Below are 15,851 nucleotides of genomic sequence, written 5' to 3' on the forward strand. Positions count from 1 at the left end.
ACTACGTCAAATTTGTTGCCCTCAATCACACACCTAATTATCTCTTTGAAAAATACCCTGTTACTTTTTGCATCTCTGAATCAACAGATATCAGGGGACAAATTCTACGTTGGATGGGGCCATACCTGACACAGGAAGTTGCCATGGTTGTTGGAGGTTAGGCATCTCTGCAGGAGTTCCTCAGGGTAGCATCCTATGCCCAAAAATCTTCAGTTGCTTCATCAATGACTTTCCCTCCATAAGGTCAGAAGTGGGGATGTTCGCTGATTATTGCACAATGTTCAGCACCATTTATCACTCCTCAGACACTGAGGCACCCCATTTCTAAATGCAAGAAGATCTGGATGATATCCAGGCTTTGAGTGACAAATGGTAAGTAACGTTCGTGCCACACAAATGCCAGGCTGTGACAGTCACCAACAAGAGATTCTGGATGTGAGTTTGCTCGCTGAGCTGGAAGGTTCGTTTTCAGACGTTTCATCTGAACCTTCCAGCTCAGCGAGCAAACTCACATCCAGAACCTCAACCTGAGCTACAAATCTTCTCAAAACTCGCTACCAACAAGAGACAATATAACCACCATCCCTAGACATTCAATGGTGTTGTCTTCACCGAACCTCCACTATTGACATCCTGGGAGTTACCATTGATCAGAAACTCAACTGGACTCACCACAGTGTTGAGGTTCTTTTACCACTGCAAACCGTTGTGAGAGACAGATAGACATAAACTGGTCTTTCGTTGTCATTTATTCGGAGAACTTGCTCTGATATGGTTCCGAGCTTTAATCTCGAGCTGGAATTCTCTCTCTTTCTCTTTTCTTTCTCTCTCTTTCTTTCAGACAGTAGATGTGGCTTCTTTTTGTACCAGATTGTACCAGATACAAAGTATTACAGTTATCGCATATAATCTGATTCATAATCTCAATATAATCAGTAGAGCTTTTTTAACAGGGTGTTCTTATTCAGTTCTTTAACAATTAGTACCTTTAACAATGGCATTGTGGGTCAATCCACAGCAGGTGGACTGCAGCAATTTAAGAAAGCAGCTCACCACCACCTTCTCAAGGGCAACTGGGGATGGTCAATAAATATTTGCTTACCAGCAACACCCACATCCCACAAAATGAATTTTTTTTTTAAATTGCCTACATATCTACTCATTTGTTTCTGTCTGACTGACTTTAGTAAAATACACTTCCAGATATTTAATTTTTTTTCCCTTAAGGGGTTTGTTTGTCGCATCAGGGCAGGCACTTGAAAAAGACCTGTAAGTAACTATTAGAAACTTTAACCTTGGTACAATTAAGTTTCCCTGATATAATTAAGTTTCTTTTAACTTTTTCTAGCCCTGTGCATTTCTGCTGAACCCCACAATATAAACACAGTGGCTAGGTAAATTGTCAAGCAGCTCACCTCTTGACTCATCAAAGCCTGTCCACCATCGACAAGTCATCCACTTGCCTGGATGAGTGCAGCCCCAACAACATTCAAGAAGTCTGACACCATCCAGGACAAAGCAGCCTGCTTGATTGGCACTGCATCGACAACATCCATTCCTTCCACTAGCAACATTCAGTAGCAGCAGTGTATACTATCTACATGAAGCACTGCAGAAATTCATCAAAGATCCTCAGATAGCATCTTCTAAACCCACGACCACTTCCATCTAGAAGGACAAGGCAGCATATGCATGGGAACACCATCACCTTCAAATTCTCTTCCAAGCCACTCACCATCCTGATGTGGAAATATATCGCTGTTCCTTCACCCATATCTACTCATTTGTTTCTCTCTGACTGACTTGAGTAAAAAAACACTTTCAGATATTTAATTTTTTTCTGTTCTATCCACATTGTTTAATTTGAGGAACCTACTAAGATATTACTGCTGTGGTTGATTCCCTCATCAAAATACTGACAACACTTCCTGTTCTACCATGTTCCTTGTCTTGTCTGAAGACCCTGTGTCTTGGAATATTGACCTGCCAAACCTGCCTGCCTTTCAACTATGTCTCAGTGATAGCAATTACATGACACCCTCATTACATCTTACTCTTAGTCTGTGTCCTCAACCCATCTGTCTCATTTGTCAGACTCCTTGCACTAAAATGGGGCGGCACGGTGGCTCAGTGGTTAGTACTGCAGCCTCACAGCGCCAGGGACCCGGGTTCGATTCCAGCCTCGGGCAACTGTCTGTGTGGAGTTTGCACATTCTCCCCGTGTCTGCGTGGGTTTCCTCCGGGTGTTCTGGTTTCCTCCCACAGTCCAAAAAAAATGTGCAGGCTAGGTGGATTGGCCACTCTAAATTGCCCGTAGTGTTCAGGGATGAGTGGGTTATAGGGGGATGGGTCTGGGTGGGATGCTTCAAGGGGCAGTGTGGACTTGTTGGGCCGAAGGGCCTGTTTCCACACTGTAGGGAATCTTAAAATAAATACCGTCCAACTTGACAAACTCTCTTGTGGCTTAACTGGCCTATAAACTAGCCTTCCTGACTGACTTTCTGTCTCTTCCAAATTTGACTCTACATCTCCATCTGATGAACCTTATCTTTACACCAAGCTAGTTTAAACCCACACCAACACCACCAGCAAACCTCCCCATAGAATGCTTGTCACATTTCTGGTTCAGGTGCAACCACTAACCTTGCGCAGATTCTACCAGCCCCAAAAACAGTCCCATGTCACAGAAATCTAAAGCCATCCTTCCTCCACCATTTATCTAGCCATGTACTCATCCAGACTAATGCCCTATTTTTTCCCCATTGCTCCCCTCTTAAATAGTGGGGTGACGTTTTCAGTCTTCCAATTTGCAGGTATCATTCAGAATCTGTAGAATTTTGGAAGATGATCTTCAACATATTGACTATCTTCATTGCCACATCTCCCAACACTTTACAAAATCAAGAATCACATACAGGGACTTGGCAATTTCCAGCCCACTGATTTCTCCGTTCCATCCCTCTTGATAGCACTAATTTCCTTCAACTCCTCATTGTCCCTAGTCACTTGGATCTCTACTTCTGGGAGTTTTCTTGAACCTTCCTTTGTGAAAACAGATACAAAAATAATCATTTAGCTTCTTTGCCATTTTTCTTTTCCCCATGAATTCTGACTCTACCTGTTATGAATCCAGTGTTGTCTCAGCCAGCCATTTTGTTTTTATGTACCTGTAAAAGCTCATGCACTCTGTTTTTATATTTTTTGCAGGCCTGCATTTGTGTTCTCTTCTACCTTTCCACAGTTTCTTTGTCTTCCTTTTCTGTATTTAAGAACTTAGAACGGACGGATTTGCTACTACTCTGGTCACTTTATATGCCTTTTTCGTTCAATCTTATACAATCGTGAACTTTCTTTGTCAACCATCGTTGCCTGACTTTTATTGAGTTTTTACAACGTGAAGGAATGTATAGCTGCTGCACACCACATAATATTTCTTTAAAGCCTGTCCATTTCCCATGTACAGTCAGGCCATGCACAACCGTATGCACAGTCTCGACTCCTCCTTCCAGCAGCATCATTTCATACTATTTCAAAAATGTCCTGGTTCTCAGCACTATTTCGCACACTGTTAGATTCAGCGTTTTAATAAGAAACAAACCTCCAAAAAGGAGCTATCTCCAAAAGCTGAGATCGTAAGGTGTAGAGCTGGATGAACACAGCAGGCCAAGCAGCATCAGTGGATCAGGAAGGCTGACGTTTTGGGCCTAGACCCTTCTTCAGAAAACTCTTTTGTTGTGAGCTGTGTTCTTCCAGCTCTACACCTTGTTATCTCAGATTCTCCAGCGTCTGCAGTTCCTACTGTCTCTACCTCCAAAAGCTCTCAGGCACTGACATCCCTGTAGATTCTTCCTTCCCTCCCCTTTCTTCTGACATCACCCCTCTTCTAATCCCATGTAATGTATTCACTGTATTTGCAGACCTTTCCCTCTGTGAGTCAGGACCATCGGTGCTCTGCAAAAGATTTAGTTTTGTCCCTTTATACATCTCCCTCAATGAATTTAGGGCATATCATGACATTGAACTCTTCTTCTCTGGACAGGAATCCTGTCCCCATTCCACAAGCCCTTCACTCATCCCCAGTACTCCCTCCCACCTGGATGTCTCCCTCTGGCCTTCTACCTGTATTTGATCTCTTCAAGAACTGCCATTGCAACAATAGCCGCCCTAATTTCTCTGTTCCCTTTAGCCACACTAACCCATGTATTTGCTACTTTCCATTCTTTCAGATGCAACCCTGATTTGATTCCCAAACCAGTTGACAAAGGTGGTGGTGTCCTCATGTGGTGTGCTAAACTCCACGTTTCAGAGGCTAAGCACCAGCTCTTAGACACTTCTTCCTAACTTGTCTCGAGTTTGACTCTACCACTGAACATTAAGCTGTTCTTTTTAGGACTATCACTGACTCTGGAAATATCCCCTGCACAGTTTCTCACCTCATGGTCCCCAAATACATACAAATATGCTTGTACCTCCTTCTCAAAATCCACCAGCAGGATGTAATTAGTAAAGTGAAAAAGCAATGGCAGATGTAATTTAATCCTGATAAGTGTGATGTAATGCATTTTGGGAGGTCTAATAAGGGAAGGATATACACACCGTATGTTCAGCTCAGAGGGAGTACTGAGAAACAAAGGAACCTTGGTGTACAAGTCTACAGATCTCTGATCAGCACAAGTAGACTTGGTGGTCAGTAGACTTATGTTCATTAGCTAGGGTGCTGAATTTAGGAGCAAGTAAGTCTTGTTACGTTTTAGTAAAATATTGGTTACAGATGGAATTCTATATGCAATTCTGGTCCCCACACCATCAGAACAACATGATTGCACTGGATAGACTGCAGAGGAGGATCACCAGAATGTTGCATGAGATGAAAAGTCTCAGTTATGAGAAAAAACTAATTCAGCTGGGTTTGTTTCCTTGGGGCAGGGGTGGTGTCTGAATGAAGTATACACAATTATGAGAAGTATGGACAGAGCAGATCATAAGAATATTTTCTACATGGCACATAGGCAAAGGCTATTTTTTTCTGGAGCAAAGGTTGAGGAGTGACTTTACAGAAGTGTATAAAATCATGAGTAGCACGGATAGTGTTAACAGCCAAAGTCTTCTCCCCAGGGAAGTTCAAAGCGAAAGGGCACAAGTTTAAGGTGAGAGAGGAAAGACTTAAAAGGGACCTAAGGGGCAACTTTTTCCACACAGATGGTGGTGTGTACATGTGGTCAGGGCTTCCAAAGGAATTGGAGGAGGCTGGTACAATTACATTTAAAAGGCATCTGGACGGACGTACGAATAGGAAGGGTTTAGAGGGATATGAGCCAAATGGGACTGGATTAGTTTCGGGTATCTGGTTGGCAGAGATAAGTTGGACTGAAGGGTCTGTTTCCATGCTGTGCATCTCTGTGACCAGACGGTACAAGTTTAAGGTGGAGGGAAAGTGATTCAGAGGATATCTGAGGGGAAAGAAAAATCACGTAGCTGGTGGTAGATATATGCAAGATGCTGCCTGATGGCAACTTCTAAGAAGCGTCTGGATGAGCATTTAAAATGGCAGGGCAGGGCACTGTAGGCTATGGATCAACAGCAAATAGATTGGATTAGTGTTAATTTCATGTTTGTTGGTTTGCATAGACATGGTGGACCAAAGGGCCTGTTTCTATCTTATATGACTCTCGGACTGCACTGACAGACTCAATGTTTCAGTCTTCTCCTGCCTGCTTATTGACTTTATTCCAAGTTAACTTGTAATTCTTATGATGCTTGATGTTGATTCCATAATTTCCACTTTTCTGGCCCGAGCCACATCCTCTCCACCAGGAATGTGCAACGCTGCATGTCCATCCCACGTCAGGATGGTCTTAAGGCTCTTTACCTGTTTCTTAACGAGGTCTGAACATTCCCAATTTGTCACCACCCTCCATCGCCCAGTGGACTTCGTTCTCACTTTTTCCATGACTTCATCTCACTTTTTGCACATCAGAGGCATGGCGAGGGGTACTTGCTTGGTTATAGCCCGGTCTCTCTCTTTTGTGGTATTTAGAATATTGCTTATTTCAGTCCTACTTGGGGTTCCCTGCGCACAACACACGCTTCAATACATCAATGCTGTTTTCTGGTATCATGTGGATTTGGAAAAGTTAATCAATTTTGCTTCCAGTTTCCATATAGGCATTTTATAGCCCCTAGGATTGTATACTCAATGTTGAAGTACTTAATATTTCACATTTGGAATGTTAACTTTGCTTCTCTCTCTACAGATGCTGCCAAACTTGCTGAATTTCTCCAGCATTTTCTGTTTTTAGTTTGAAATATATTATGCATTGTTTTAATAGGGTACGAATGCTGGAGAAATTCAGATCTGGCAGCATCAGTGGAGATAGGAACACCGCAAACATTTCAAATCCAGTTCACTCTTCTTCAGAACTGAAAGGGGCTAGAAAATGGTATCAGAGATAATAGGAACTGCAGATGCTGGAGAATCCAAGATAACAAGATGTGGAGCTGGATGAACACAGCAGGCCAAGCAGCATCTTAGGAGCAGGAAAGCTGACATTTCGGGCCTAGACCCTTCATCAAAAAGGGCTAGAAAATGTCTTTTATTTGTTGACAGAAGTAGAAGAGGAACAAGTGGAAAAGATGTGAGGATGCCAAAGCAAAAGACAAAAAGGACAACAAACTGTGTCAGTGCTGGTAAACGAGTGTTTGAGATACAAAATAAGTATAAATGACAGGTGTGAAAAGGAGAAAATGCATCCATTGTGCCAAGGTACTAACAAGATGCTGTGACGGCGGGAGATAGCAGTGTGATTGTCATCAAAAGGGAATATGGAGGACACAGGTCATGTGCCGACATTGTTGAACTTAATAGTCCTGAAGCCTGCAAAGTATCTAAGTAGAAAATGAGGTGTTGTTCCTCCAGCTTGCCGTGGGTTTTGTTGGAACATGATTAGGGCCAGGTGGAAATGCAAGCATGGATGCAAGATGGTTTGTTGAAATGGTAAGCAACTGGAAGGTCTCGGTCATTTTTATTGACAATGTGGAGGTGTTCAACAAAGCAGTGTCACAATCTGTGTTTGGTCTCGCAAACGTGAAGATGACTACATTGTGTGCAGTAAATATAATAGACTAGATTGAAGACAAATACAAGCAAAATATTGCTTCCCATAGGTGTGTTTAGAGCCTTGAACAGAGAGGAGGGAGGTGGTGAAAGGGCATATGTTAAGCTCTCTGTGACTGCATGGGATGCTGCCATTGGGCAGAGGTGTTGACGAAGTGTTGGGATTGATGGGGGAGTGGCTATAGTGTGAAAGTGGTCCCTGCAGAAGGCTGGCGGTAGAACGGAATTTAAAATGTGTTTGGTGGTAGTAGTCTATTGGAGATGGCAAAAGTTGCAGAACATCATGCTGAGTCCAAGACTGGTTTATGCACAATAAGATGGGGAAATGGGAGCAAAATTACACCATTTAGCCCATCAAGTCTGCTTCAACATTTGATCATGGCTGATATGTTTCTCAATCCCATTCTCCTGACTTTTCCCCGTAATCCTTGATCCCCTTACAAATTAAGAATCTTTTGTCATAAATACTCTCAATAACTTAGCCTCCACAGCCATCTGCAGCATTGAGTTTCACAGTTTAACTAAAGAAAATGCTGCCTCATCTCAGCTCAAAAGTGCAGTCCTTTGTGCAGAGTGAGTGCCTTTGGGTTCTAGTCTCTTTACTAGTGAAAACATCATCTCTACACGCACTCTATTCAGGTCCGTCAGTATTTTGTGAGTTTCAATGAGACTTCCTCCAACATCCTTCTCAACTCCATTGAGTCCAAACTCAAAGTCCTCAACCCCTCCTCATGACAAGTCTTTCATCCCAGGATCATTCTTGTAAACAGGAGGCATGGGATAGAGGGTAATTTGGCTGTCTAGATTTAGAATTGGTTGGCTGACAGAAGGCAGAGAGTGGTTGTAGATGGTAAGTATTCTGCCTGGAGGTCAGTGCTGAGTGGTGTCCTGCAGGGCTCTGTTCTTGGGCCTCTGCTCTTTGTAGTTTTTAATCAATGACCTGGATGAGGAGGTTGAGGGGTAGGTTAGTATGTTTGCTGATGACACAAAGGTTGGAGGTGCCATTGATAGTATTGAGGGCTATTGCAGGCTTCAGCGAGACATTGACAGAATGCAGAGCTGCGCTGAGAAATGGCAGATGGAGTTCAACCTGAATGAATGCGAAGTGATGCATTTTGGAAGGTCGAACTTAAATGCTGAATATAGGATTAAAGGCAGGATTCTCGGCAGTGTGGAGGAACAGCGGGATCTGGGTGTTCAAGTGCATAGCTCCCTCAAAGTTGCCACCCAAGTGGATAAGGTTGTTAAGAAAGCAATATGGTGTTTTGGCTTTCATTAACAGGGGGATCGAGTTTAAGAGCCGCGAGGTTTTGCTGCAGCTCTACAAAACCCTGGCGAGACCACACTTGGAATATTGTGTCCAGTCCTGGTGGCCCTATTATAGGAAAGATGTGGAGGCTTTGGAGAGGGTGCAAAGGAGGTTTACCAGGATGCTGCCTGGACAGGAGGGCTTGTCTTACGAGGAGAGGTTAACTGAGCTTGGACTTTTCTCTCTGGAGAGAAGGAGGAAGAAAGGTGACCTGATCGAGGTGTACAAGGCAATGAGAGGCATGGATAGAGTCAATAGCCAGAGACTTTTCCCCAGGGCAGGATTGACTGCCACGAGGGATCATAGTTTTAAGGTGTTAGGAGGAAGGTATAGGGGAGACGTCAGAGGGAGGTTCTTCACCCACAGAGTTGTGAGCGCATGGAATAGTTTGCCAGTGGTAGTCGTGGAAGCGGAGTCGTTAGTGACATTTAAGCAACTGCTGAACATGCACAGGGACAGCAGTGAATCGAGGGGAATGTAGGTTAGGCTATTTTATTTTTGGATTAGGATTAATCCACGGCACAACATTGTGGGCCAAAGGCCTGTGCAGTACTTTTCTATGTTCTATGTTCTAAACCTCCTGTGGACCCCTTCCAACACCAGCACATCCTTCCTTAGATATAGGGCCAAAACTGGTCACAATATTCCAAATGCAGTCTGACCAGAGCCTTTATCTCTGCTGTTATATTCCAGCCGTCCTGAAATGAATGCTAACATTGCATTTGCTTTCCTAACTGCGAATTGAACCTGCATGTTAATCTTCAGAGAATCTTGAACTACGACTTCTCAGTCCCTTTGTGCTTCAGATTTCCCAAGCATTTCCCCATTTAATTGTGGTCATACTGAGCCCCTGCGCAATCTCACTAGTCATCAGCTGCCATCCTGACAAAGGCCCTCTTATATACGCTTTCTGCCTTCTTCAAGTCAGCCAGTCCTCTATCTATGCCAGTACCTTGCCCCCAGCACTATGGGCTCCATGATGAGTGCATCACTGGCTAGGGCAGCATTTATTGCTCATCCTTAATTGCCTCAAACGCAGTTAACAGTCAACCACATTTCTGGGTGTCTCAAGTCAAATGTAGCGAGACCAGGTAAGGATGACAATTTCCTTCCCTAAAAGGGCGTAAGCAAACCAAATGGGTTTTTTTCTGACAGTTGACAACTGATTCATGGTCCTCGTTGGACTCTTAATTCCTGACTTTCATTGAATTCAAATTCCACCATCTGCCATGGTGGGATTCAAACCCAGATTCCCAGAACATTATATGGGTCTTTGGATTAATGGCCCAGCTTTAATACTACTGGTCTGTTGCCTCTCCTCCTCTTATTTAGCAGCCTCCTGCTCTGCACCTTGTCAAAAGCCTGGAAGTTCAAATAGATCATATCCACTTGCTCTCCTTTGTCCAGTTTGCTCATTCCTTCGTCAAAGAATTTGAACAGATTTGTCCAACCCTGGACTCATCTCTATTTTTCTATTCACTTTCAATTACTCTGCAATCTTATCCCTAATAATGGCCTCTAAAATTTTATCAACGACCGAGGTCAGGCTAATCAGCCTTTAATTTCCTTTCTTCTGCCTCCCTCCATTCTTAAACTGGGGTATTATGTTAGGCATTTTAAAGTCCTATGGGACCCTCCCTGACTCTCGTGATTCCTGAAAGATCATCACCAATGCCTCTACAATCTTGTCAGCTGTCTCCTTCAGAACTCTGGGGTCTAGACCATCTGGTCTGCAATTTGTCCACTTTCAGACTTTTCACCTTCACAGCACCTTCTCCTTAGTGATGCCTGCTAGCCTCATCTCTGCCCCGACTCTCTTGAAGTCATAGAATCCCTACAGTATGAAAGCAAACCATTTGGCCCATCAAGTCCACACCAACCCTCCAAAAAGTATCCCACCCAGACCCACCTCCCTACCATATTCCTGTAACCCTGCACTTCCCACAGTTAATCCACATAGTCTGCACATCCCTGGACACTACAGGGTAATTTTGCATGGCCAATCCACCTAACCTGCGCATCTTTGGAATATGGAAGGAAACCCACCAAGAAGAGGGGGAGAATGTGCAAACACCACACAGACAGTTGCCTCAGTCTGGAAGTGAACCCAGGTCCCTGGCACTGAGGCAGCAGTGCTAGCCACTGTGCCACTGCTACTAATGTTTAGCACAGCAAAGGCTGATGCAAAGTAACTATTCAGTTCCTCCACTTTTGCTTATCCAGCCTCATTTTCAAGTTTCCACTGTTGTCTCTCTCTTACCTTTCATATGTCAAAAAATACTCATACAATCTTATTTTATATTTCTAGTTAGCTCACCCTCCTATTTCATCTTCTCCCCACCCCACTTATTGCTTTTTAAAATTTATCCTCTGCTGGCTTTTAAAGGCTTCCCAATCCTCAGGCATCCCATTATCTTCACCACATTGAATGCTTTTATACTTTCCTTGACTTCCCTTGTCAGCCATGGTTGCGAGCGGGTTTTGAGAAGATTTGTAGCTCAGGTTGAGATTCTGGATGTGAGATTGCTCGCTGAGCTGGAAGGTTAGTTTTCAGACGTTTCGTCACTTTTTTTTTATTTGAAAAAATATACTTTATTCATAAGATGTACAAAAAATAAAACATATTTATACACCTCCAGCAGTTCCTGGCTGACCAGGTCCCACAGAGCGGAATACAGCTCGACCGGTAAGCCGTCGCTCCCGGGAGTCTTATTCCTCTCCCAGGATTTGAGGGCTGTGGTCAGCTTGTCCAGGGATATCGGCCGGTCCAGCCACTCCCTCGTGCCGTCGTCTAAGATCTCCGTGATAGACAACAGGAACGACTCGGAGGCCATGCTGTTTGTGGGCTTTGCGTCGTACACTCCAGCGTAGAAGGCTCTGCTGATCCTCAAAATATCGGGCCAAGACGACGTCGCCGAGCCGTCCTCCTTCAGCCGGCTAAGCACAGAGCTCTTTTTGTGCACCTTCTGAAAGAAGAAACGCGAGCACATCTCGTCCTGCTCCACGGAGCAGACCCTGGACCGGAAGATTATCCTGGAGGCCTCCGTGGCGAAGAGTGAGGCTTGCTGGCCCCTCACCTTGCAGAGGTCCTCTGTGACATCGACCCCCATCAACTGCAGAAGGAGCAGGTTCTACACCCTTTTCTGGAGTCGTGACAGCTTTCCCTGTCTCTCTCTCGCCATCCGAACACCCTTGAGGACAAAGAACCTCTTGATGTTCTCCTTCACCGTCTCCCACCAGTTGCCCGGAGACTCAAAGAGGGGTTTCATGGTTCTCCAACTGGCGTACTCTCTCTTAAGCTCCTTGACGTTCTCTGCGGTCAACAGAGTCGTGTAGAGCTTCCACGTCCCCTTGCCGGCCTGCTGGTCGTTCTGTAAGTGACAGTCGGCCAGCAGGAGGCAGTGGTCAGAGAAGAACACCGGCTCGACACCGGTGGACCTGACCGAGAACACCCGTAACACAAACAGGAAGTCTATCCTTGAGCGGATAGACCCGTCTGGCCGCGACCAGGTGTATGTCCACTGCGCTCTATCTGCAGGGGTGCTGAAGACGTCGAGCAGCTTGGCGTCCTTCACCGTGCCCATCAGGAATCCAGACGTGACGTCCAGTTGACTCCCCCCACCCGCAGTCCCCACGCCGGATCTTCCATCTGCATCGATGATGTAGTTGAAGTCTCTGCCGAGGATGACCGGCCTGGACGTAGCCAGCAGGGGTGGAAGCCGCTGCAGGACGGCCAACCGCTCCCTCCATACCACTGGGACGTACGCGTTGATCAGCCTCAGGGGAGCGTCCCTGTAGGTGACATCAGCCACTAGGAGGCGACCCCCACCACCTCCTGAACTTGAGAGATGGTGAAGTTGCGCTCCCGCAGCAGAATAGCCAGGCCCGAGGAGCGACAGTCGTTACCCCCCGACCAGATCGAAGGCCCACAGGTCTAGGTGCCGGACCAATTCCCGTATCTGCTGAGGTGCGGTATCCTCAAGGGTGTTTGGACGGCGAGAGAGAGACAGGGAAAGCTGTCGCGACTCCAGAAACAGGAGATCTGCCTTGACGGTGGTCAGGTAGGCCAATGTAGACACACATCTTGCAGTGGATTTGATGCTGCGCACATTAATGCTCGCAACTCGTACCCCCATTGTGGGCAGTGACTGCAGTACCCTCCCCAAGTCCAAGGTCCAGCCCCTCCATCTGTCCCTTCATGCCCATTGCCCAGGCTAACTGCTAGATGCTGTCCGGGCTCAGGAAACCGTCCGTGCTGCCTTCCGGGTAGCATCCCCCTGTCGGGGGTACGGAGGCAGGAGAGTCTGGCTCTGGGTCAGGCTGGGGACGCACTGTTTCCTCCTTCCCACCTGGAAGTTCCGGGAGCCCCTCCAGGACCCCAGCGACACGTGACTAGGTGTCGGAGGGAGCCTCAGGACGCCTCCCGTCACCTGGAAGCGGGGTGCTGCTTTCCTTCTCCCTTGAGATCTTTAGCTTCTGCTTTGGGCGGGCCTCCTCCGAATCTCCCTTGTCAGAGGAGCTCTTATAGCCCCACCCCGTAGCTGCCTCTTCCCGCCTGATGGTTGCGGTGCCTGGGCCCACCATCGCGCCTTCCTCCTCGCTTTCTGGACCGTCCTCCACTCCCCTGGGCCACCTGTCGCCGCCTCCATTGACTCTGGGTTGTCAGGGGGAGCGGAGCCTGCAGGGACACTTTGCTGGCCTCGGGTCCATCCTGTAGGGCTGGGCCCTCCTGCACGACCTGGCCCTCCTGCACATTAGGGGGGGGTCTTTGCAGGCCCTGGTGCCTTCCTGTCCTCCGGGGGCGCCTGCCCCACATTGCCCCTGTCGGCGACCTGGGCATAGGTGGTCCCCCGCCACGGGCATGCCCTATAGAGGTGGTCCGCTTCCCCACAAAGGTTGCAGCTTTTCTCTTGTGGGCAATCCTTTGCAAGGTGCCCCTCCTCCCTGCAGATGGTGGCTTTGCAGTCGGCCGCCACGTGACCTGACCTACCACAGGCATGGCAGACTTTAGGTTGCCCTGCATAGGCCAGGTAGCCCTTGCTCCCGCCGATCGCAAAGCTGGATGGTGGGTGTACAATGTTCCCGTCTATGCCCATCCTCAGCCTCACTCTGACCTGCCTCTTACTGGTCCAGATGCCGAAGGGGTCCATGATGTTGGTTAGGTCCCCTTCCACCTTCACGTACCTTCCAAGGAAGGTCAGAACATCAACTGCTGGCACATGCGGGTTGTACATGTGTACAGTCACCATATGGCTCCTCTGCACTGGCATAATGAACAGCGGGACAGCGGTCAATACAGAGAGGGGGCCCTCACCTCCTTTCTCCTTGAAAACCTCCAGAAAGCACTCGCAAAGCTTGGCACTCCTGAAGTTTACATCGTAGAAACCTCCTCCAGGGAAATCCTGCAGGCAGTAAATGTCCGCAGCAGCAAACCCACAACAGTCCAACAGGACCTTTCTCCTTGAAAACCTCCAGAAAGCACTCGCAAAGCTTGACACTCCTGAAGTTTACATCGTAGAAACCTCCTCCAGGGAAATCCTGCAGGCAGTAAATGTCCGCAGCAGCAAACCCACAACAGTCCAACAGGACCCTCTTCACAAAGAAGGTGCGGTCTACATGTGCACCTTCACCCGCCTTCTTCACAGAAATGCGGATGGTGTTCCGGACCCCCTGACCCGGGGCATGAGCACTCGCCGCAGCCATCGTTGCAGGTTGGCTGTTCCCCTGAACCAGCGTTCGGCCGAAGCCAGCATTAAGATCCACCGGTTGCAAGGGTGCACATCCAACCCGACGTCTTCTTTCCACCTCCAACACAGTCGTGCTCTCCTCTTCTCAGCCCACAAAAGAGTGGGTCTTTATTTTGTTCCGGATGTAAGCTGGTTCACTGAGCTGGAAGGTTTGTTCCCAGATGTTTCACCACCATTCTAGGTAACATAACAGTGAGCCTCTGATGAAGCGCTGGTGTTAAGTCCCGCTTTCTATTTTTCTGGTTAGGTTTCCATGGGTTGGTGATGTCATTTCCTGTTCTTTTTCTCAGGGGATGGTGGATTGGCTCCAAATCAATGTGTTTGTTGATGGAGTTCCGGTTGGAATGCCATGCTTCTAGGAATTCTCGTGCTTCTCTCTGTTTGGCTTGTCCTAGGATGGATGTGTTGTCCCAATCAAAGTGGTGTCGTTCCTCATCTGTATGGAAGGATACGAGTGATAGTGGGTCATGTCATTTTTGGGGCTAGTTGATGTTCATGTATCCTGGTGGCTAGCTTTCTGCCTGTTTGTTCAATGTAGGTTTGTCACAGTTCTTGCAAGGTATTTTGTAGATGACGTTCGTTTTGTTTGTTGTCTGTATAGGGTATTTTAAGTTCATTAGCTGCTGTTTTAGTGTGTTGGTGGGTTTGTGGGCTACCCTGATGCCAAGAGGTCCGAGTAGTCTGGCAGTCATTTTGGAAATGTCTTTGATGTAGGGGAGAGTGGTTATGGTTTCTGGGCCCGTTTTGTCTGTTTGTTTGGGTTTGTTGCTGAGGAATCGGCAGACTGTGTTCATAGGGTACCCATTCTTTTTGAATACGCAGTATAGGTGATTTTCTTCTGCTCTTCGTAGTTCCTCTGTGCCGCAGTGTGTGGTGGCTCATTGGAATAATGTTCTAATGCAGCTTTGTTTGTGGGTGTTGGGATGGTTGCTCCTGTAGTTCAGTATTTGGTCCGTACGTGTTGTTTTCCTGTAGATGCTGGTTTGAAGTTCCCCATTGGCTGTTCGCTCTACTGTGACATCTAGGAATGGCAGTTTGTTGTTGTTTTCCTCCTCTTTTGTGAATGTTATGCCAGTAAGGGTATTATTGATGGTCTTGAAGGTTTCCTCTAATTTGTTTTGTTTAGTGATGACAAAGGTGTCATCCACATAGCGAACCCAAAGTTTGGGTTGGATGATTGGCAGAGCTGTTTGTTCGAGTCTCTGCATTACTGCCTCTGCTAAGAACCCTGATATCGGAGATCCCATGGGTGTACCATTGGTTTGTCTGTAGGTTTTGTTATTGAAAGTGAAGTGGGTGGTAAGGCATAGGTCCACTAGCTTGATAATGTTGTCGTTGCTGATGAGATTGGTGGTGTCTGGTGTATGTGTCTTCGGTTCTTCTAATACTAATACTTCTAACACTTCTAATACAGTTGGGTACTGTACTTGCGGGTGTGTTTTGGGCACTGTACAAAAGCTGTTATATTTTTATTTTCAGTTTCTATCTCCTAATTTATTTGTCGCCTCACAGCCTGACTGCTGGTAGGAAGCCTGTACATAACTTCCATCAGAGCCTTTTTCCCTCTATGGTTCTTCCACTTGACCCATATAAATTTCTATGCCTTCCGAATCTATAACATTGCTTGTTTCTGATTCAATTTTGTTTCTTACAAGACAACCCCAGCCCCTCTGCCCATCAT

General features: G+C 46.6%; 1 protein-coding gene across 5 annotated transcripts in view; it reads left to right on the forward strand.

Annotated features, from left to right (window-relative positions):
• The window catches only part of ctso (cathepsin O), a 72,274-nt gene that overhangs the window by 15,327 nt on the left and 41,096 nt on the right, over nt 1–15,851 (forward strand). The window lies entirely within an intron of this gene.

Source organism: Stegostoma tigrinum, chromosome 1, assembly GCF_030684315.1.
Source record: "Stegostoma tigrinum isolate sSteTig4 chromosome 1, sSteTig4.hap1, whole genome shotgun sequence".
NCBI lineage: Eukaryota > Metazoa > Chordata > Chondrichthyes > Orectolobiformes > Stegostomatidae > Stegostoma > Stegostoma tigrinum.